The sequence below is a fragment of the Corvus kubaryi genome, unplaced genomic scaffold (genome assembly GCF_017639235.1).
Source record: "Corvus kubaryi isolate FWS band 111438036 unplaced genomic scaffold, C.kubaryi_AGA036_p1.0 37398, whole genome shotgun sequence".
In the NCBI taxonomy this organism is placed as follows: Eukaryota; Metazoa; Chordata; class Aves; order Passeriformes; family Corvidae; genus Corvus; species Corvus kubaryi.
In genome coordinates this window covers 20,451,000-20,474,929 of record NW_024581137.1, presented here as the reverse complement: position 1 = coordinate 20,474,929, position 23,930 = coordinate 20,451,000, and the positions used below count along the sequence as shown (strand labels likewise).

The following is a 23,930-nucleotide window of genomic DNA, read 5'->3' as shown; positions in this document are numbered from 1 at the left end:
CAGAATCATTACAGCAGCGAGAGATTGGTTCTAAATGTATGTCAAGCACAGTTAGAGATAGTAAGAGCCCCTTGCACTTTAATGGCCTTTTTTTGCATTTTAAACTAGCACTTCTATAGGTTAATTTGTGCACTCCTTAAGACTTTATTTTTTCTTTTTCTTAATCAATCTACTTAAGTTTATTTGGGATTTAGGGTTATACTTAATGTAGATCTGACTTAGTACTGTTTACTTCTTCAGTTAGCTCGGCAGCCATAATGCAAAGAGTGGATTTTTTTCAAGAGATAAAAATCCTTATTTCTGTCTTTGGATATTCCCTCCATTCAAGTGTTTCTAAGGATTAAAGCTCTCTAAACTTTTTCTTTCATTCCTTTTTCCTTCCTTTTCCCCCCCTCTTCTCATGTGTGTCATGAACTTGCACTTTTGAAAAATTAATCAAGAACTGGCAGTCTTGAAAGCAGCGGGCACAGTCTGACACTCCTGGTGTTCATTTGCATCGATGGTGAGGTGTGTGAGCATCTGGAGATCGCAGCAACGCCCTCAGCTCCAGCTGCACTCTGCAAATTGCAGTGCCCCTCGAAGGCAGCTGTACCTGTGTGGGAGCTCTTACATGCCTTGAACAGGCTCTGTGTTGGCTAGGGTGTAAGGACTGAAGTAAATTAGACTGAGGTGTAGCAACAGTCTGTGGACTTTCAATAAAAGTGTTCTGCTTGTGGTGAACAGCAGTGATTTTGGCTGTTGGGGGTAAATACTTTCTTTCGTAATGTGGAGTTTGACCTATAAATCTGACTGCAACTTTGCTAGGTTCTTTTTCTACAAAACTGGCAGCCTCCACTGTCCACTTCCTTAGGCTCTAAAATAAATAATGGAAAGTACCGTAAACACAGGATTTGATATTGATTTTCTGGAGTTTAAGATAATCTGAGGTCTTCAGAGATCAGTATCCTTTACTGTGTCATACACTTATGTATGCTGCTGCTATAAAAATAAATAACTGAAGCTCTTTAAGGTCTAGTTTGTGAAAAAGATGAAACATTTATTGGCCACTATATTTTGAACATTGTATTTCTGAAGCTGAATTTGATGCTTTGCGTCCCATAAAATAAAAATGATGAGATTGAAGGCAGTAATCAAAAGAAAAGGGCGCAATGTGTCACACTGTTGCTAGAATACATGTGACTGGTTGAACTGAGCTTTACTTCTAATATACTTTTATAAATTTTTAATGATGGCTAATGAATCAAAAGTTGAGAGGCCTCGGAGATGAGTTATTTATCAGATTATTTTTTCCTTTTGGTGCTGTGTGCAGCGTCTCCTGGATCCCTCGGGTTGCAGGCTGTTTCTAAGATGTGGCTTGCAGTTCAGTCTGTTCCCCATCCAGCATTTTGCATCTCTTTAGCAAATACCAGGGTAGGGTTCAGTGATATTAATTTTGAACTTTTCAACATCAACAGATGTTAGAGAGACCTGCCAGAGCAAAACAATGCTAATTTTGGTTTTGTTGTGGATGTCTGGGCGCTGCTGGGGTTGCAGGGTGGGCAGCAGCGTGTTCCAGCCCTGCCCCGTCCCACCAGGTGCCGCTGTGATGCAGTGATGCCTGGAGCCGGCCAGGAAACACAAGGATACACAGTCCCCAAACTCCTGATTAACACAAATAAAAAGGCGAAGGAAATTGCAGCCTGCACCCTGTGACCTCGCCAAGACGTTGTAAGGCATCAAGGAAGCCTTGATGAATCAGGAGCAATCTCCTAAATATCAGAGGGCTGTATGGCTCCGCAGAATATTATACTGACCGAGATTTCTACAGTGTGACCGTATTACAGCATCAACTTGAAAAGAGAGGGAAAGGAAATTAAGAAGTCAAGCTGCAGAAGTAAAAATAATTCACAGGGAAGTGGTTTAAGCAGCTTACAGTCAGCTTTGCCTCTCCCAAGTGTGGGCATGCCTGCATGGCACAGAGGAGCCTTGAGTTTTCTGCCTGCCCCGAGCATGGTGGTCTCCATTACACAACACGCATTGCTGGTGGCACCTCAGCAGTGGCATTTTGGCAGGGAAGAAATCGTGATGCAAATCGAAAGTGAGCACTCTGTCAGCCACCCAAGTGGAATCAATTGCACTATGGGTTAGGTAAGCCAGGTTACTCCTTCCTGTGGATCCGCTAAGTCTCCCGAGTGATGTGGCAGAAGAAGATTGTGTGATGCTACTTAGAATGGTACGTGTGGGAGGGAAACACACAATGCTAGATTTAAATGGCCAAATACAGAGAAAAGATAATGACAGTAGGTGTCTTTGAAAAACTGGCTGTTGAAATAATGAATTGCTGGGTTGTAACACTACCATTTCAAGTAAATGGTCTCCAATGAAATATTAAGAAGTAAGGCAATAGTACTGCTCAGTTATTAGTGGATCATATCTAAGTAGCAGGATTTGAATCCTCATACCTGTTTACAGTTGTGCATTTCAGTTTCTTTCTATACCTTTCTGGAAGAATCAAGTAGCACAACAGTTCTTGAGGCAAGACCTTCCAACTTCCCCAGCATTTGACTGTATCTCACTCAGTGAGGTGTCAAGATGTAGTATCTCATTTTCCTTCCTCTTGCATAAATCTTAGTCCTGGCTTTGTGGAAAATAGTATATCCAGCACTTGGCTTTCTCTTTTCATCAAAGTCCATGATGATTTGAGGGCCCACCAGCTTACTGTGCACATGGTTAGTAGGAGAGCCACAGCCTTGGAGGTGGTTATGTGAGAACTTGGTGTGATTCACCAGCTAGAACATAAGGTATGCTGGGCTGTTGTTGTGGCATGTATTTGTAATTATGTTTGTATTTTTATCATAGGATGCAGCTGCAATTCTTGAAAGAATAGGAGTGTATGTTGCAAGGTGAATTGAACCCAAATTTCAGAAAAATCAGTTGATGGTGGCAATGGAGAATTCATTCTTTGCTGTACAGGCAGAAAGCACGTGAAATGCTGCTTCTTTTGAGATGGAGGAATTTGTTGGAAGAACATTTTCCAACACCTCTCTTTCATGTTGGTGTTCTCTTTCCATAACTCTGCAGAAATAGTTGTGCCATGATAAGGACCTTTGAACCCTATTTCTGGGGATCTTATAGAGTACATAGTTCTCCAGCGTATTTAGAAGGCCTTGCAGGACATGCTCATTTATCCAATCTGAGAAGGAAAGAAAAAGTAGATACCATCTTCCAAAATGAGTTATACAGACAGCTAATTGGTAGCATCTTCACTTGTATTGCAGGTGAATTTATTCCATGTTAATTTATTCTATTTCTGGTTTCAGGGTATCCTGTGTATGAGGGGATATTACTCAGACCCAATGTTAATGGACTTGCATCACGTTTAATTGGAATTGCTCATGTGTTAATCTGTAGCCTGCACCACTGTAGTTGCCAGGAAATTGCACTTGAGGCTGCAAGCCTAGATGTTACATCTCTTCTGGCAATTATGTTTGAAACACTGTATTTTGACAAAAGAATTAACAATGTACAACCCTATCAGTGCAACCCTGGCTCCCTGAGTGTTAACAGTTCTACATTTCTGGAGCTGGAAGGTCTAACACAGTGTAAGTAATTGGACTGTTGAATGGTTGAAATAGCCCTGACTGGGGTTTTTGTGCCAGACCTTCTTTTGACTGACATAATGCAATATTCTGAAGACTTGCATTTCAGTAGGCACACTACATGAAAAAGTGTGCGATACAGGTTAATGGCTTAAATCTTAATAGAAAGTAAACCTTATTGAACTTTATCCTGGAAACTCAACAGTGGAAGCTGGCTGAAGTTGAAAGTGAGCTTTGAAGCCCAAAGCAAAATTACTTTGAACCTGAATGTATGGGATAAATCTCAACTGCTAATCAGAATATGTAGAATACTTTCAGCTATTAATTTTATTTAACATATCAAGTAATTTTTTACTTAGCAAGTGCAAAAACATTAGCCTTTGCTGCTCTTTTAGCTGTGTTAAAGTATTCAGAAATCAGGAATTCATGACTGCACACTGACATCTGGAGCTAGAGGCTTGGCAGACTTTTGAAGTCAGTGGACTTGCTCAGATTTACACCTTCTGAAGTTCTACCCTATGAGATCAGTGCCAGTCCAGACTTACGTATTCTGGGTCAAGTTTTGTGAGCCTGGAAGAGTCAGAAGATTTCAGAGTGGGTATTGTTTTGTTCAAAGGTTGATTGGACCTTCCTCTATCTATGCTGAGTGCTCCCCATAGTCTGATTAGTGGGGGCATGCATTACATATTTCTGGGATTAATTCAATTTCACTTTCAACTTTCATTCTTTTCCTTCTGAGAAATCAGATGGCTTTATGGAAATTCCCTGCTGCTCTCAAAATTTCTGAGTCTCTTTCCTGTTTCTCACTTCTTTAAGGTATTGAGTGTTACTCAACAGTGTAGAAGCTAGCATGTCTAGTCGACTCTGCGTTTAATTTCACCGTGTTAAGCATAAACAGTTCTAAAGTCATGTTATTTCAAAGTGGCTATAGTTTGCACAACACACTATCAAGCTCAGGGGTAAGGTTAGCTGGTATTTGTTGGCTGTCAGCTACATTAAATACTTCAAAATACCATAACCCAAATGTAAAATTGCATTTTACTGCAATACTGAAGAAGTCTGGCCATGGAAAATCTCTAGGTTAATGAACTTTCTGGCTGAGGATATTTGCCTTTCCAGCTGCTGAACGTGAAAATTTGAAGTGTGAGCTCCTAGGATATTGGTCCCCAGCCCATAATAAACCACCCTATAACCTGGAGTGACATGGGAGGCCACAGTAATGTTGTCTGTAGCACGCTGCTTGTACAGCATGTGCACTGTGCTTTGTGGGACCATGGGCTTGTTAAGGAGGCTCACGTGAAGTTCCCTTGCAGTGGGGAGGCTTCTCATGTCCTTTTACCCTGAGACTGATGCTGCTGCGCTGTTACCGAGTGTGAGGGAAAACAAAAAGTTCATGTGTCTGGAATAGGGTCTTGCTTTATAATCAGAGGGTCTGTAGTGAACTAAATCAGGGAATTTCTACATCATGTTTGTTAAACGTTTTAGCCACTCAACTGGCTTGCTTTTGAGAAAAGTTAATAGTGAGTCATCACTGGATCCACTGGTCTTAGATACATTATCTGAGGTTACAGAAAGGATTATCTGCTCTGAACAGCATCTCTTTATTTTTGTGTCCATTTACTTAGTCTCTGTGAAGAGGAAAGTGAAAGACCATCATCCAAAACCAGAAAAAGCAGAAAACAAAAAAACTCTCACTGAACAGAGGAGGGCTGTGTTCCACACAGGCATGTTTTCTTGAGAGCCTCATGGGAGTTTTTGGATTTGCAGGGCTCATGAATACACACACGAGAAAGGTTTTTTTTCCCAATACTTAGAATATCTGTATCTTCTGAGCTTGTGAATCTGAACTGTCTGATATGTTATGGGATATGTCATGCAGTTTGAGCTAAGCAATCTAATGGAGTGGTTACTGGGAAATGTATATTAGTGGGAACATTAATGTGCTCACTTTATATTGAAACCAGGTTTGACAATGTTTATGTAGCCCATGGGCTGAACGGTGATGTTAGTATGAAAGAGGCAGATTGTTTAGCTGAAAGGAGAGTTGAAACTTGTCATGTCTGCATTACTGACATTAATGTTTTATGCTCTCAGTGCTTCTAGGACTGCTTCTCTGTGTGAGATTATGGTAATTCCTGATCAATTGTGTCTTTGTAAGAAAATATAACCACACATAAAGTAGCTAAAATGCAAGGTAGCTCTTCATAGCATAAAGACCAATTAGAGGATAGTTTATTACTGAACTGAGACTTGCAAAGAAAAATGTTCCAATAAAAGGGTTCTTGATCAACAAAATGTGAAAGAATTTAGCAGTTTTAGTTCACTAGGATTTAGCTAATGTGATTGTCCTAATTTCAGAGCAAGGTGTAAATCCTTTCCATCAAGGAACAGATTTCAGCTATTGCATGAAGAGATATCTCTTGAAAACACCATTGTCCTGTTGTCTCTGAGAAGTAGAGGGACAGAGTACCACAGGTCTAGGTGGGTTTGGTCCTCTCTGAGGTGTTGGCAGGGGAGGAAGAGCACCCTAAGAAGCCTGGAGAAAGGTCATCAGAGTGGCTGCTTTGCAGTTGCCTCATCCCTTCATCATAAAACCTCCAAAATGGAATGAAAAACAGAAGAGAGTGAAGGTTTGGCCACCACAGTTAGCACCGATTTGACTAACAGCCATGAAATTATTCTATTATCAGTATTTTGCAGTGTATTGTTTATTTGTTTCTTTTCCTCCAAGGCAGAAATGCATCTTCTAGTGAATTTATTTCCAGTGTTTTGTTTTGAAACAGCAAAACTGATCTCAATTATGATTTTTATCTTGACCACCAGTCATGTCAGAGCCCAGCCCAGCTCTTTAAAACAAATTCAGAATTGCTTGTTGTATTGATTGCTGCAGGAGTTCCATCCTGCTCTAGTTCAGGCATGTTTATTTTGCAAGGTTGATACCTACTTGGAGAAGTAGATTTAGTTACTATAAAAAATAATTTTCCTACCACTTTTTTTTTCTGAAAAGATTCTGAATGAGTCCTGCAAAACTAACAATATGCGTAAGAGTAGTAAGGAATGAAAAAAAAAAAAAAGAGCTCTTTTTGTCCCCTACCCACTCCCCCAGTGCCAGAATGACACAAATCCATTTATGCACACACACATTTACGCACAAATAAATGGTTGAATAGATAGTGTAGATAGAATGAAAGAACCCTGCTATTTTAGATTGAAGTGCCTGTCACTGACATTAATTTAGATGTAGTATTAGGGAGCCTCTTAAAGGTCAGGTTTCCCCTGGAGCGTTAGTTTACCCTGGACATTTTTACAGATGATGTGCTAAAGATGTAATGCATCTAATAACTACATCTTGGCTTCATCTACTTGATTCATCAAATTCCTTCCTGCTCAATACTGAGTTTTCAGTGACATGTTTTATGTGAAATATTACAAGACAGTATGTTAATGCTGTGTTGATTACAACTGATTTCTTTTTATTTGGAGGTACGTAAAAAGTAAAGCTCATTTATTGCTAATGCTCTTGGCCTATGGCTTCCTGGAAATCAGGACCCCTCATTTTTCAATTAAGGAGAGATGGTTATGAATGGCAGCTGCCCTCTCCTGGGAAAGGTGACATTCAGATGCTAGTGCAGCAGCATGACTACCCATGCAGCCAGGTTTATCATGTTGCTATATATATACAGCTGAATAATATTTCCTGGATTCATGCAAAGCCATGGGTAGTTAAGTGGATTGATACCACAAAGACACAGCCTAACTCCTGCTCTTATTCTGTGGTCTCTTGATAATACAGATGCTTAATCCTTTTACAAGGAGTCTTTTAACTTGATTGTGAAGACTCTAGTTGACCAGAAACCAGAACAGGGCAGCCCTGAGGTTAATAAGACCTTTTGCTTTAGAACAATCAGCTTGTCTTTTCTACTTGATATGAGTATTTTTGCAGTGTTACATTTGCGTTGAGCTGTATGCTCAGTGCTTGTGAAAAAGAGCTTTGTACAAAGATGAAGGCACAAAAGATAATTTTTAGAAACAAATTGGTGTTGAAATTAGTTGGATGAGAGTGGCATGTGCCAAAGAGCTGGCACTGACACAGTTCAGGAATTCGCCTGGTTTCACCTCTCGATCACTGACTCTCTGTGATAAGTTGCCCATCTGAAGATTGAGTTTAAAAACAAGCAAATGTAACACCCACCCCCAAGAACTCTTAAGATCATCATACTGAAATGAAATATGGGTGTGAAATGTTGCTATTTCACCAGGCTGAAATATTTTTTCTGTGTCGCAGAGCTGGAGCAGTCCATTTCTGCACTGTCAGCAGGGCTGTGAGGCTTCTGAGGCAGCAGGACAAGCAGCGCTGTGCTGGGTGGGGACAGGGGCGCAGGTACGCGTGGGCGACAAATGGGCTCTACATCCTCCTTCTGAGTTGCAGATCTCTCACTCTGTAATCACTATCCTAAAGGAGGGTTGTTTTTTGTCTACACTGATCCCACTCATCTGGTTTTTCCTTACACCCAGGTGAGGACAAAAGCTGTGCAGTAACAAGGAATGATGGTGTTGTGCCCTGAAAAGCACCCACACCAAGTTCATTTACTTTAGTTTGGGCTGAAGACTAGGCTGTGTGTTCTTTGTCCAGACTTTGTTCTTAAACTCTGAAGCAAAGCACAGCCTTGCCTTTGTGGGTTTTTTTCTTTTTCCTAGAACTGCCTTTTGTATGTATTGGCAGGAAAATAGCATTGCTCTTAAGGATCTCGAAGTCAGTTCTGCTTCTGCAGCCTTGAAGGTGCAGTTACATTAACGACAGAAAAAAAGCTTTTAAATATTGAAACAGTTTCTAAAATAAAGAGGTTTGAATTTATGATTGATTTCGAAGTGATCTGTGTTTAAACTTTGAATGGGAATAAAATAGTGTCTTGTTCAAATATTGAACTAGTTTTAAAGTTAAATGGCTCGAGCATAGAACTCTCTCATGGGAAATTGTATTCTCATTTCAGCCTCTGACTTCTCTTGCATACTGTACTATACTTCATTGTACTCACACGCCAGTGTTTGCTTAGGCTGCACTGAAAAACTCTCTGATATGATTTTATTAGTTGATTTTAAAAAAAGCAATAACATGCCACAAAATACACTGAAAAAATTAATAGGGGCGGATGTTTTTCCGTGGTAATGGAAATTCAGCAGAATGATGTCAGCAAAGACTTAGGGTAGCTCTTTAAAACAGAAGATTAGGGGAGATAAAAGAATTAAAAAACATTGACATGGAGATGTGGTCACTGAAGTATGGCATGATGCATGAGAACGGTGTAATTGGAGAAGATTATTCTCTGGGGCTTGGCTGGTAAACAGAGGAACAAACCATTACCTGTTATTGCTCACCAAGAAATTTTTTGGGGTGGTGGTTATTCTTCATTGACTGTTGTGCTGCAAAAGTTATTGTTGTGACTCACATAAGAGGCCCACAGTTGTATTTTATAGCATGTGCTGTCAATTTATTAATGTCGCTGTGTCTTGGAATGGGTTTGGTTCTCTGGCTTGGTTTTCACGTTCAGCTGTATAATGGCTAATGAAAATCTTACATCAGGAACAGGGAGAGGTGCATTCAAGGACTAGATAAAATGCAGCATAAGTAATGTTCTGTTGTCTTACTGACCATGACATTAAGATTCCCAACGTATTTTATAGCCAAAATGGCTTTTCAGTTTCCTAACACTTGTGGGCATAATTACATGTACTGACTAATTGAGTTGTTAGCCACTTTTGCATATTCTCAGAGCACATCTTTTCTTCGTGTGGGGTCATGCAATGGATCAACCTGACATTGATAGAACTGTTGGTTTGACCCACTGTTTGGGGTTTGGCAAAGCTGGAGGGGAAGACAAAGCTGCAGATGAGCTGATCTTGCTGCTGGTCCCATCCCCATTGCAGCAAGAAACGGATCTGTGATAGCTGGATGTTTCAGTTGCAAATCCAGTGTGTTCTATCTTTGTGGCTGCAGGCAAGGGGCTTGAGGGTAGACTGCGAGTGTGGTGTTAGATAATAGTTGTGAAAAATGATCTCTGCCTTGATCAAAGTTTAATGAATCTGTAGTAGAATTGAGTTTTTTGTTTATTTAAATTTTTCATGAACTTGAACCACTGGAATAGGAACTCCATTTTGTGTTTGAATTGAATTGGGGAGGTGAGCATTATGGCAAGTTTTCAAAATTTTAAAGTTTGAAATATTTCTTTCAATAATGTAACTTTATAAGACAAGTAAAAAAAATTCTCAAGAACTTAATGCACATTTTAAGAACTCGGTTTAAGATTGTTTTTTTAGACTGTGGTACACAACTGGTAGAGAATCAATGGAAGCTTTCCCGGAGCACGATAAATCCATGCAAACATAGCTGAAAAATTACAGTAAATGTAGAAATTTGGATAACTGTCATATTTCAAAAGATAAAAAAGTTGTGGTCAGTGGAAGCTGTCTAATCAAACACTACTATTAAGCCTCAGAAGCCACCCATTCTGCAATTTTAATAAAACAAGAGACGTGGAAGGAGCTGACAGTGGGAGCTGTGTGCTAGATAGTCAGAGAAGAGAATGGTATTCATTGGAACAAAACCCCCCACTCTTTCTGTTACTAGTGCATGTGCTTTCTTTTTTTTAATCATGAAGGACCTTGGAAATCTTCACATTTATTATGTTCTTTGAACTTTGAAATAGTCAGTAGGCCATTCAGGCAGGTTCACTGTCCTCATGTTTTCTCATCAGATGGAGATTCCTTTGAATTCAGAGAAGTTACACTGGTCTTTTTCCATTCTAGTTTTAGCCCCAAACTGTGTGTATGTTTGTGTGTGTATGCAGGTGTACATGCATGTGAGCACACATACACAGTGTGTGCACATGTTTACATACATGCTCCGGGTGCTGGACCACCTTCAGAGGAGAGAAGGAAGCTGATGAAGCATAAGTCCTATGAGGAGCTGCTGAAAGAGCACAGGGACTGTTTTGCCTGGAGAAGAAGAGGCTTGGGAGAGACCTTATCACTCTCTCTAAGTACCTGAAAGGAAGTTGTAGCCGGATGGGGTCGGTCTCTTCTCCCAAGTAACAAGCAATGGGATGAGAGAAAATGGCCTCAAGTTGCACCAGGGCAGGTTTAGATTGGATATTATTATTTGGAAATATCCAAATACTATTAGATATTTTCTTTACAGAAAGGGTTGACAAGCATTGGAACAGGCTGCAGAGTGTGGTGGCTGAGTTACCAAGCCCGGAGGTTTTTATTTAAGAGATGTGTAGATGTGGCACTTAGGGACACGATTTAGTGGGCTTGGCAGTGCTGGGTTAATAGTTGGACTCGATGATCTTAGACGTCTTTTCCAACCTTAATGATTCCATGATATTCTATGAAATACATTGCGAAAGACTTAATGTCCGGAAGACTCATAAGAACATGAGGCGTAATGTGAAACTCCCAAAAAACTGTCACTAAGGACATTCCACAGAAAAGTCAGCGCAGCAGTTTTTGAAAGTGTTTTAGCTCTGCTGAGCATACTCCAAAGGCCTGAGAGTGCTCCTGCGCCACGCGTGGCTATGCCACATATGTCATTGGGTGTTTTTGGATCCCTTTCCTGGCCAAGACGCAAATTTGGAGAAACAAATCCATTTGAGATAAAAACACCGGAAAATTGTACTAATGAAATCTCAAAAAGGAAAGCAGAGACTTAGACATGTGATGACAAAAATGATCTATAGTTTATGCAACCTTAACTTCACCTTAGTTGAGCTTTTCTTTTTTTTATTCCTTTCTTCCCTTTTTCCTTTTTTTTTTTTTTTTTTTTTTTTGGTGGGGAGTGGATTTATAAAATAAAGTATTGTATGGATGAGTGTAATCTAGTGAATGGTTTATGGACACACTCCTCCAGGGAGTGTTATAAGTTCACCACTGAGTGCTAGATTTTGCATTTGGATCTCTGATTTAACTGCAAGAGGTGTAAAAACTGATGCATTGAGCCAACTCCCTACTGGTTACACATCTGAGACTCAAGTGCTTCATTTGTTACTTTTAAAGGTATAGTAAATAATTTTAAACACAAAGTGAGGGGTTTTTTCTCGCTCTCTTTTTTTTTTTTTTTCTTTTTTGTTTTGGAAGGCTTATTGTTTCCAATAAAGGACGACAAATCTAAAGCAAGGAAAACATTGGATGGTATTGTTAGAAATTATATTGGCTTCAAACCTGTTTGTTTGAAACAGTAGCTATATTGTATATTTTGGTAACTTTACTGACTTTTGTTCTCTTTCTATCTCTTTTTGGGGGTCAGCCATCACAAATGCAGAAGCTATGCAGATCTGGAGATACGGTACTTTTTGTTGGATGGGAAGGATGGGTTGAATTAATACTAACACTTAGGCTGCTGGCAGCACCATTGGTGCCTCAGAAGAAACAGCACAGCTGCAAAAGCAGAACAGATTCATAGTTTAAAGCCAGCGATAATGATTAGTGTTAGTTATTATTATTGTCATAGTTTACTTTATTGCATCCCAGAGTGGGGCTGATGCTCCATGAGAAGACTTTTAAGTCCTAGAATCAGAAGGTTTGGGATCTAAATGGAAAGCTTAATGCACAGTTGAGGGGAGAACACTGTGCTTTGGTGGAGAGAAGGATTATAGACACAGAGTAAATTAGTTGCTTCCTTTGGATGTGCATTTGTCTTTAAATGCTAAAAATGTGTGGCCAGGCTTTTCAGAGAGAGCATCTCACATTCAGAGGCAGTGTGGTAGGTCTTTACAGTGAGGTAGGATGTGAGAAGGACTTTCTGTATAAATTTTGGTAGTATGAGGATCTACAATACCATGGCGTTATTGTGTAGTAAAGTTCATGGAGGGAGAAGATTTTTGAGGGTTGGTATCACTGCTGGGGTGGAGAAAAGGAAGAAATACACTGATAGAGAGATGTCACTGAAAAATGGTATTGGTCCCCTCTATTTATGGCCTTAGCAGCCCCCAAGCTTTTCTTGCAAGAGTTAAATGTCTTTATCTGGAGAACCAGTGCAATGAAAACTCCTCACTGTCTGATAGGAGCTAGGAATAAAGATAAATGCATGAATGTAGGCTGACACAGGAGAGGAAGGCAGCTTGTGCATCAAGTTTTATCCCCTGCTGTTGCAGAATACTGAAGTCATGTAAATTTCTCAGCCTCCCATGTGGTAGGGTTTTCCTCCATCTCATTCCCGTGGGACAGTGGTTGGAGCATCTCGCCCTCCTCATGGTTAGGCACGTGCTTGTGAATTCCATTCTTAGTGGATTCGCGGCCAAGTCTTAATCATTTCTTCTTATGCCAGAATTGTCTTTTAACTTGAATAGCTTCTCTGCCTCTCTGTTGCTTATCTCTCCTCCAACCCCCTGCAATTACACAGAAATTACATTCCTTCAAAATAGGTTACAAAACCTTGCTTAATGTTTGGGCCAGACTGATAGCTCAGTAGTTCACTAGATCAGTTCCTCCCCCGTTCTTAAATACAGGTATTATGTTTGCTGCTTCTGTAGTCATTTGTATAACCTCTGACTGAAGAGATTTATTAAAAACTGAAGTTTTCCAGTAAGTTGAACTGAGAGCACAAATCTTGTTCTAAAGTATTCAGTTTTTTTCTGTGTGTATATATATACATACATATTTTGAATCTTGATATACTGTGTCTTGTACAATTCGCTTCCCTTCTCTGAAAGTTTTAGACCAAAATTGAATAACTTCTGTGTGCATTTTCTGCCTTCTTCTCTCAACCTGTGTGGTTAAAAATGACAGTCCATGCTACAGCTTAACCTGGGAGAGAGGAATGTTCTTCAGCTCCATTTTAGGGATGGTCTTCTGGACTTGGAAAAAGGTAAGGGAAAGCAGAGGAAATCTTTGGAGTAGGAGGCAAACATCAAGGGAAATAAAAAGGCAGGAAACTGAAGACTAAAGTCATTACATGTTGTGATTTTTCTGAAATGTTTTAATTCTCCAAACTGCAAGCAATGATAAGAAAATTCCCTGTTGTCTTTCACTTAGAAAAATCCAGAATTAAAACTCTGAACATTTATACATAAATTGAACTGCAGGTGCACTTTTGCAGGGGAGGGGAAAGGATCTTAATGAAGTCTGTAAAATGAATGAGAAAATTCTGTGGAGACTACAGAAAAATAATATATTTTCCTGAAACAGTGTGGGATAACTCCATAGGTCATCTTTTCATCTGAATGCTGGTTATTCAGCTTTCCCAAGTGAAGACGACTTAGATACCAGTGTGTTGCATGCAAAACAACTGGCGAGGGTGCAGTTTCCAAACTTTTTTTTTCCCCCTACAGCAAGAATTATTTTTTTTCCCCCAATACCCTGGAAGCTTTTTGAATAGAAGTATTATTGCAGTCGGTGTGTCATTTTACTGTACTTCAGTTCATTTAGTCCCAGGTGTACTACGTGTGTGTTCGTTCTAGGGGAGGGCATGGGAGCCTTGCCAAGCCCTTCAGTTATTCTTGGCTCAGAGCCTAAGCACTACATTTTTCTAACTTATGAAATGAATTTCAACTTGTAACCTGTGGCACTTTCAAGGTCATGATTGGAAGGTGTCAGGTGTGCTTTAAGAATAGCTCAGCAAGGAAAGGACCTATTTTAAAAGTTTCTTTTTGTTTCCTTTCTTTTCTTTTTTTCCTTTTTTTTTTTCTTCTTGTTTTATTTTTTTTTTTTAAATAATTGCTGGCTAACAAATAGCCCAGAAAGCAAACTAGCATGAACTCTTCAACACCTCTCCAGATTCAACAAGACTGACATTTATAGCTTTATTGTAGCAGAGACATGGCATTTGGATTCAGATTGTTTGGACTGCAGAGTGTCAGTATAAATAGCTATGATTGACTTTTGTATGGAGCACATCTGGAAGCAATTTATGGCATTCCAGCTAGATTAAAGCATGTTTTAAAGGCATTTCACCAGTCTTTTTTTCCTTCTTTTTTTCTGGCTATGGTGAATAAAGTTTCAAAGACAGTTTAGCTGCTGTTTCTGTTAATGTGGACCATAGTGAAGTCAAATTAAGGGCAACTGGGGAAAATGGTGCATTTGTTTGTTTTTGTTTGTTTTGCTTTGTTTCCCAGAATAGAAGAACCCTGAAGTGAGTGCAACTGGGGCTATATTCTCCTTTGGAAGGTAAGATATGGCATTTGACACCAGGATGCTTACACTCTGAAAGCCAGTGTACTAAACAAACTTGAGGTGCTGGACTCAAAGCACAAATTTGAAAGACTTAAATATTTGCTAGTGGAGGCTGAAAGGATGGGGCACAAGAACCACCTCATTGTTTTTGAGGAATATGAAAAGGTACACAACCGAAGAAGAAAAAGGAGAGCAATCATTTAGCGTGACCCACTGTGATGTAGTTGGTAGTTGGGATAATATCAGGAAATTAAACTCATGAAAATGGAAGCTGGCTGGAAAAGAGGTTTACCTAAAAGGGCTGTTTCACTGTGGCATGGAGATGAAGCAGGGATAGCAAAATGAACTTGTGCTGCAGAGTGTACTGGTTTGTGAGCACTTTGTATCTCTGCAGTAGGCCCACTGGCTTGCTAAAGCTTTCCTGCTTGTGGTTGTGGTGAACTGGGTTAAAGGTTTGAGCAGCACAGTTTCTCTAAATGCTGCTGGGGCTGTGGGGCTGGCTGCTGTTGGAACATGTTGGGAAAAACCTACTGTGAGGCAGCAAAAAGCTGAAAATGCTGCCACTGACACTCACCACGGCGTATCGGGTCTGACTGGTGAGGTTGTCTCCTCCAGTCTTTGTAGGGATGTGTGGGTGTTGCTGGTCCATTTTTGTTTCTATTTACAGAATGGGACTACCTGTTCCTTTTTTCTCGTGGTGTTTTTTCTGGCAGCACAATACACATGTCAGATGTGCTGTCTGCAGAGGTGCCTGTGGTCAGAGATGGGGCTTCAACAAAAGTGGGCAAAGGATGACCTTTAGCCGGTCTGATTTTCCTGAGCTATGGAGAAAGGGTAGCATGGGCATAGACTTGAACACAGGAGAGCCTATCTCCAAGCCAGCCAGTGACTGTGTTGCTCCATTTTTACTGCTATCAGTACCTGAACAAGCTCAAATAATCCTGTTTTATAAGCATTATTCCATGCTGTCAGAAGTGGAGGTGAAAAGTACAATGTCTGGTTCAGTTTCTCATGTCATTGACCAGTGCTGTGAAAGTATGAGCTTCTTTGGTTCTACCTTTAAAAAAGTAGAAGAAATGTTATCATCATTTAGGATGATAACATAAAATGGGCAAGCAAGAAGAAAAAGAAGAGATTCTGAGACTATTAAGGTAGATAAATGCAGTTTGAAATTAATATAGGAAAGGGTATGAAAGCACATGACTTCTTGGTAGGAGCTGTCTGCTGTGAGGATAAATAAAAAAAAAAGAATTGTAAAAGTCTTGAAGGGGGGATATTACTTTGGCAGCTAGCTTGGTGGCAAAAGTGCTTGGTAGATAATTTTTTTTAAATGCTGTAACTTAATTTTTTACTGCGCTTCTGGCCTACCTCATGCCAAATACGAGGTTACATGTATCATGACATATTTTATTCCTATTTATTTTATTCCAGTCTTAATAAATCCCACTTTTAATTTGTCCATATGAGTCTCAAACTGCCCTCTAGGAATTTTATGCAGACTGCAGGGGAAAGGTTAAACAATATTCACCCTTCAAGAAGTAGCAGTGACAATGAGCTCCCTGAGCTTAACCCACTTGGATCTTTTCCCAGCCAAGACAGAACACAGACAATATGCACAAAAAGGATGTTGGTGCTCTGCAAGGGTCTGGAGTCTGGCAGGTGCATGATGATTGTGTAATTACTCTTGCAGGACTAAGTTTAAGAGTTCAGTGAAATATTTCATACATGGAAAGAGTGTGTTTGCATGTATAAAATCTTCATTATATATCAACAAAAACAGGTGGTGGAAAGTTTTTTTTTGAAAGTACATCTATTTAGCGTCTGGCTAAATCCTTTTGAAGGCAGTGAATGGGGTGGACTCGCTTTCCTTGTTAAGCAAAGAGTTTCTGTGCCATTTTGTGTCACCTGGGCTCACTTTTATAGTACCAGAAGTTTGTGTTGTTCAGATTTTGCATCTGAATAATTTGCTGTGAAATTCTGTACCATGACAGGGTGTACCTCGCGCTTCAGCATCTGAGCTTTATTTGTTAAAAAAAATGTCTTTCTGGTTCTCTTGCTTGTGAAGATAGATAGACATTATGCCTTAAACAAGAGGTGCTAAACCAGTGCACTGCTCTTCCCAAATTTTCACACAGCCTGGAGCAAGAGGCATCCAATTTGAATCGTTCAGTCCCTCTTAGAATGGGATCTCGACTGCTACTTCACATGGTGCTGTTGCTCATTTTCCATGTTGAGAAGTAACATCATCAATATTAAAGTTTTTTCTAGCAGTAGGAGGGAAGAGTGGAATTGCCTTACAGCTGGGAGCTGCCTAAACAGTGTTGGGATCCATTGAATACCCTCCCAGTTCCCTCAGTTTAGCCGTAGCCACTGGCATAAATTGCTTTGGGTAGTGCCAAATGTGGCATTGAAATACTCATAACAACAACTTAAGTCTTGTAGGCACCTTCCTTTGTCACTACCGTCAACTAGAAATAGACAGGGCTACACTTGCAAACCTGCTGAGGTGCTGGAAGTTTTCACAATGGGTATTTTGTGATACTTTTCAAAGTTCCTGAACTGGTTCAGTTTTGCATAGGGATTTGTATATACTTTTGTAAAAAAAAAAAAAATTAAAAATTAGCAGCGTTTTGGTCCTGCATCTCCTCTGGCATCAACAGTACTTGTGATGGTTTCAGCAGAGCAAAGATGCTTTCCCCCCTCCTTCCAGCAGCGTTCCTACTCACAGCCTGCAGCCTTTCTGAGCAGTCAGCAGGAATAACCAGCACGGCCAGCACTGCATTCGTGCGTGGGCCCTGGAAGAAAACACACAGAAAATGAGTGTAATTGGTTTATGCTGCCTGATTAATTTATTACTTATTTCCTGACAAGTTCATTGAAATGTAATTTTCTGAGTGGTGATAATATCCACAGAGTAAAAGATGGAGGAAGGACAAGTTGAGAATACTAAATCACTAGCAGTATTGTAGCAGGGAGACTTTGTTGGGCTTTTCATTAGAGATTGCATTCTGTTATTATGCGACCTCATTAGTTATGCTGATTGAGGCAGGGGAAACTTTAATGACTGCTGTGTTGGGCATGGGAAACATATTTTAACTTACTGATGTAGAATATGGAAAATAATTGCTGGAGCTGTATTAGCAGGATGGATAAGGGCACCTTAGACTCTCCATTACTCTCAGAAATGGAGAGCTCAGAGATTGCTCTCATTATGGATGGTAGTTGACTTCTTTGGTGTTTTTGTTGTTACAGCTTTATAGAGTACTCTTTTTATTGTTTTCAACGGCTTTATTCTTTTCAGTGCTGAATTCTCAAGCCACCTTGTAGGTTGTTATTAGCTGTCCTGTAAAATTCACAAGCTGGCTTCGTGTGATGCAATTATTTAGCCGTCACATAAAATATATATCTGGTCATCTCTTATCAGGCTCATTTAAACAAAGATATTTAAAATTGACATTCCTACACAAGTGTCTAATTTACAAATAGCAGTAAATAGTCCAGGCAGTGTGCCAGAGACACCACGGAGGCTTGTAACCTGATGCTGGCTGCAGTGGATGAGGGCTGTGACAATTCCATGCTTTTTTAATAATTAAAACATTGAACTGTTCTTTTCCCTGATCCAAAACAGCATTGGTAGGATCAATGTTTAAATCAGACACTATATGGCTGCTGAGTGGACTTACTCCTAGTGTAAGATCAACAGCAGTTTTCAAATAATTTTCTGTGTGGATTTTCTTAGTTTGGGATTGAGATTAGTCTGCAGAACACGTATTTTTTATATACATACATGCATCAATGGAAAGTATTATTTTGTGTGTTTTAATGAAACAGTAACATTTATAAACATAAATGTTGCCTGTTCACCAAAAAAGGTGTAATGCAAATTAAAATCAACATTTTATGAGAAAAGAGTTGGCAGGAGGTATGTGAGTTCACTTAATAAGAGCTACGTTTTTTTTTTTTTTTTTAATATTTCAAAGAGGCTATTTATAATGTCAGCCAAAAAGCTTTATAAATAAATGAGGCATTAGACTTACAACAGAAAACAGTATAAATTACAACAACGATGATGATTATCCATTTCACTGACAGGCATATGTAACATTTTATTTGTGTTTGAACTGAAGGAGTCTGATGGTGTATTTTAGAAATAGGTAATGAAGAATTAATTGTTTCTTTATTAATATTAGTGACGTTTAATGGTAATATATCCTCTCACTCTTAGAATAGATGTGTGGGTGACATTGTTCAGAAGTGCTTTCCAATTATTTTAACAGAAACCATATGTACAGAGGGTAGGCGAAGTGCAGGATATCAAGTCTAGGTAATTGATGCTATGCAGACTTTATAGACTTTCTCATTTCGTTTTTAATTAAAGTTTCAGTGCAATAGAATCCTTTAAAGTAAATTAAAATTAATCATCAGTAGGTAAAGCTGCTCTGCGGAGAACATAAAGCCGCCAAAACTCTTTTTCATACTGTGCATATATTGATCAATCAGTCAATATTAATTGATTTATATGTAAATGTACCATGTGAACTATTTGGGAAGCCTAAAAAATGTTGGATGTGAATCCTATTAGGGCAACAGTTATTTTGTCATGGGTGTCAATCAATAAATACTTAAGTAGATTACAGATCCAATATAAATTGTACTAGTTCAACTATGTGATTGCATTTCAAAAACTCTACATGGTTATCTTTCAGAAGATATTTTAATGCCATTTCCTTTTTTGTTCATGTTGCAGTATTCCTTTCTACAGTGATGATCTTTGAGATCATCAGTATTGAATGGAACATGAAAATGACTTCTAAAAATTGCTTTTAAAAATATGCATGTATGTATTTTGATGAAACTTGTTGTATGCTATGTACTTTTTTTTTTTTTTTTTGGTTAGAAATCTGTATTTTCCACTGAAGGAGATTCCCTTTAAATGAAGTAGTGAATCAAGTTAACTTTTCAGTAATTCAGTGGTGTGTGATAAAATATTGTGAATTGCTATAAAGGAAAAGTCCCAGATTTTATTTAGATAAAAATCTTTCTGGTGTTAGAAGATGAAATCCTGACACTGTTGAAATCATTGTAAAATATCCTGTTGAGTTCAATGGCATTAACAGTTTCACCTTCTGAGTTTGTTGAAAGTAAGGCTAACATGTTAGGAATTAAGATAAGGTGATCTGGGCTTTGAACTTCCTCAGAACCTTCTGCAAATCCAAACCATATTTCTTTGTACCTCAGCTGCCTGGATGGAAAATGGTGATAATAATTTCTTACATCATAGAAATGCTGAAGAGAGAAACTAAAAGCTGACAGGTTGTTTTTTTTATTTCAGGTTCTGGTGAGTTTGGAATTGTGCAAGTATGTACGTGGGTTCAACAAGTACCCACAGTGTCTGGGTGTTGCATAAAGAGCAACCTAGGAATTGTGCGTGTTGTCCAGATAACTCCTTAATTCATGGAAAACACAAAAATAACTTTGTACCTAGGAAGTTGTCACGATGTTCACTGAGTGGCATAATTTAACTGTGTTGTGAGATACAACAAATACTGGATAGGCGAGAGAACCTTTCCTATGTCTTTCACATTTGTTCTCTGTTGACAAGGAGAAAGATGAGCAGATGACAAGCTAATTTAAGCCCATGCTGAACTTTAAGCATATAACTAAGCAATGTGTTTAAATGCATGTTTTCCTGGTCTGAGGACCTGCAGCTCTTGTTCAATGAGCAGGATCTAAAGAGATCCAAGCCGTGATAAGACATAAGGACTTAGCACACAGTCCTTTTTCATTGAAGATGTAAATTCTAAGTTAAAACAAAATTCCATTGTGCAAGCCCTATGGTTTTTCTTTGTCATATTAATGAAGTTCTGCTTGGGAATGGTAAAATACCTCCTTTTCGTTCATGCACCTGTATGAGGTTTAATTCAGGTTAGAGAGCCTGAGCACTGTGGGGGTTTCGGGTTTGGTGGTAATGAAAAACAGATAATCCGCATGGTTTTGTGCAAACAAGAAGGGCACGTAGAGGGCGTGTGACTGAGTGAGTTGGGCTGACAGTATTTTTAATGATACAAGAAGAATAAAATAATCCTTTACTTTCTTCAGTCACCCATTTATTGGGCACTAAGAACAATTAAATATGGGAAATAAAATCGAATGGCCTTTTAAGCAATCAATGTAAACTTCTGTACTGAATTACTGAAGAATAAAAATATACTGTGTCATCAGTCTTTAAATACCTCGCTCATTAAAAGGTTGTGCACTGACCTCTGAGCCCTAATCCTCTGGATTATTAGTATTAATTTCTTTTTCTTTTTTGTCTTTTTCATTTTTTTACAGGACAGAGGGAGTCAGTTTCCACATCTATCAAATTAGGGCATGGCTTCAAGCAAGTTATGTGACGTTTAGTTTGAAAGGAGAAAGAATATGGTTCTGTCTCTCTGCATTGTTTGTGTGGTGTGCGTGTAAATTTAACATTTTAAAGGAGTGGTGGTTTTGTTTTTAAAGAAGAAGAAGGACCTGACTTTTTCAGTGTGTCAGGTATCCATTCAAATGAGGTTATAAGCCCAGGTTTCAGCCTGTGCCTGCTCCCCAGGCTGCAGAAGCTTGGGGTGGGAGAGCTGATGTGCTTCACTGGTCACAGAGGGGACTCCGGGAGCCAGAGCGGCTCCGGCAGCCCGAGGGTTTCTCTCCCACGTGCATCTGCCCATCGCATGACCCAGCTACTTGGTTCCTCGGTGAACTATGGGACAATGGGTCATAGCACCGCAAGGAACAAATCTTCAGCCTTAGTGAGATCTCAGTGACTTGCAAGTACGTGGCTACTGCTGGCGGGTGGAAAGCTGGTTTATTTTCAAGCCAGTAGCTTGGAGTGTTGATTTTCATCTGGTTTTCCACAGCCCTTTCTTTTTAATGTTCTCTCTCTGCTAGCAGCCAAATATTACTTAGGTATTTTGTTGCTCTCTGTTTCTGCCTGGTTGTCATCTCACAGCAGTAGTTTCAGCAGAATGAATTTATTGGTGCATGCTCCACATGTTGGGGCATGGCACTGAACTGCTCCACTGCAGAGTTTTAGTGGGATCATGATGGCCTAAAAAACTTTTCTTTGCAGAGTTGAAAGTGGTGAGCTACTTATGTGGCAAGGGTGGTCTTTGGGGGTAAAGGAAAACCATTTTAGCCATACCAAAATGTTGAAGAACAGAGCAAGGTACCCTCTTGGGGTGAGAGCAGCGAAGGTGATTCCTTCCATGGTTGAACTTCAAGAAAGATAGTTGTCATGGTTTATGTTCTTTTTATTGATGAGTATGCTCTCCAAGGCCCAGTCTCTCTGTTTGTGGCCTGTGCATAGGCTCAAGCCTAAACCATAGGTTCAGTAGTAAATTGTCTTCAAGTTCACTTTTTGGGGAAATTGAATGCCATGCCATTTCCGCTGCCTGGATAGATGAGTGCTGTGATGGAGTGGTGGCTGTGCCTTCATTAGCCTAAGCATTTTTGTGACCACCACTGGTTTCCCTTTCCAAGTTGTAAGTGATTGGTAGAGCATTTTTCTCTGCAGTCAGTATTGGCACTGCCTGTTTGCAGCTATCGCAAGTCTGGGTATCCTTCTAGTGCCTGCAGTGCATTTGCAGTGGGACAGCTTTAAAAGGCTCAGCAGTAATTGCCTGGTATTCATTGATTCATCTTATATTTATTGTGGTGACTTTAACAAAGCTGATCTCATTTCATATTCATCCCAGTGTTCATACACAATGTTTCACTATAATTCATCATCGTTTAATGGGAATGTTGCCCTGAAACCTTTTTGCTCAGAGGGAGATCTGGATTTGTCTCATCACCGTTTTACCCACAGCAGATTTGTCAGTCAGGAAGATTTTTCACAGGAATGCTAACATTGATGTATGAAGCAGATTCAGTTGCTGGAAATCAGAATAGAAAGGAAGAAAAAAGTTTATTTCTGCATCTAGGAAGAGAAGCACTAGGAGACAAACTATTGAAGAGTTCCGAACAGGCTTATGAAATAGCTATAAATCCATATAAATCACTTTGAAAAGGCATGTTACCTATTTCTAATTCCATCATCCAAATTCTGAACTGTAGTTGAAAACACTGCCTTTCCTTTCTTCTGGTATTTTCATAGGTCAGTGACTTGAGGGTAAGTAATATTTCAGGTATTTTGCCAGATAAGAAGCTAAGCAGTTGTAATACCTGTCACAACTGCCTTTGCTAACAATGCATAAGATATTTACATTTTATTTTCTAGGTTTTTTCTTAAACACATACAGAGATCTCATGGAAATTTGGAACAGAACCGTCTTCTGTTCTTCATGTATTTGCATGAAAATTTGTTATTCATCTGTTTAGTTACCCAAGTATTTGCCCTCTAAGTTTTTTGGGCTATATATTTGCATATTTTAGTTTTTCAGTTAACTTTATTTAGCAAACATTTGATCTGCAGACTGGATAAAGCTGGGTGTTGCTGTGACCAGGGAAAAAACTTTGGCTGAAGTGGAAGAGCAGCCCCCTTGCCTTGTTCCTTATATAGTGGAGTCTTCAGTAGGGCCTGACACAAGGTCCTTGCCAGTCTGTTTGGCGGCTGACATTGATGCGAGCGTGCTTTTCTTCAGGCCAATAAAGGACTTCGTTTTAGGCACTTACTCCCTTTTTTTGCTAGCATCTCCATAAATGGAGTTTTTCTATAAATAGTGCTGTTACCTGCCAGATGCCTTTTTCCCTTCAAGTTTGACAGCGTTTCTCTTCCTTGCCTTATAGTCCACTACAACACAGAGCCCAGCAGTTTATTTTGTGTGATGTCTATTTTCCTTCATTTTCCACTGTCTAAAGTGCTCCAGTGTTTTGTTGCTTGAACTCTAATTACCTTTGAACTCATTATTATAGAAAAAGTATGGGCCTAAAGGTGTGCTTCAAATGGAGAAGTCCTTCAAGTCTGGGAATTGCTTTTCTAAAATTGTGAGTAGCGAAAATCTTGCTTGAAATTATTTCTGCATCTTGAGCTGATTGTGGCTAGAGGAGGGCTAGCTTTCTTGGTGCAAAGTGCTGCAGCCACCTGGGACAGTGGTCCTGCCAGCCAGGAGGGGGAAGGTGACAGCAGCTCTCCATGGGTGTCCTGCTTGTTCCTTCTGGGACTGGGCTGGGCTTATCTTCAGGATGATTTGACCGTGCACTTTATTTATT

The 23,930-nt window shown here is 39.5% G+C and overlaps 1 protein-coding gene across 8 annotated transcripts in view; it reads left to right on the top strand.

Moving 5' to 3' along the window:
* The window catches only part of RARB (retinoic acid receptor beta), a 317,576-nt gene that overhangs the window by 45,111 nt on the left and 248,535 nt on the right, over positions 1–23,930 (top strand). Inside the window, exon 1 of one of the 8 annotated variants that reach the window (XM_042043053.1) lies at positions 14,706–14,738. The exons of the other annotated variants lie outside the window; for them this stretch is intronic. The gene's annotated coding sequence lies outside the window, so the exon portion shown is untranslated. Of the gene's footprint in view, positions 1–14,705; positions 14,739–23,930 lie in introns of those variants that run through there. 8 annotated transcript variants of the gene reach the window in all.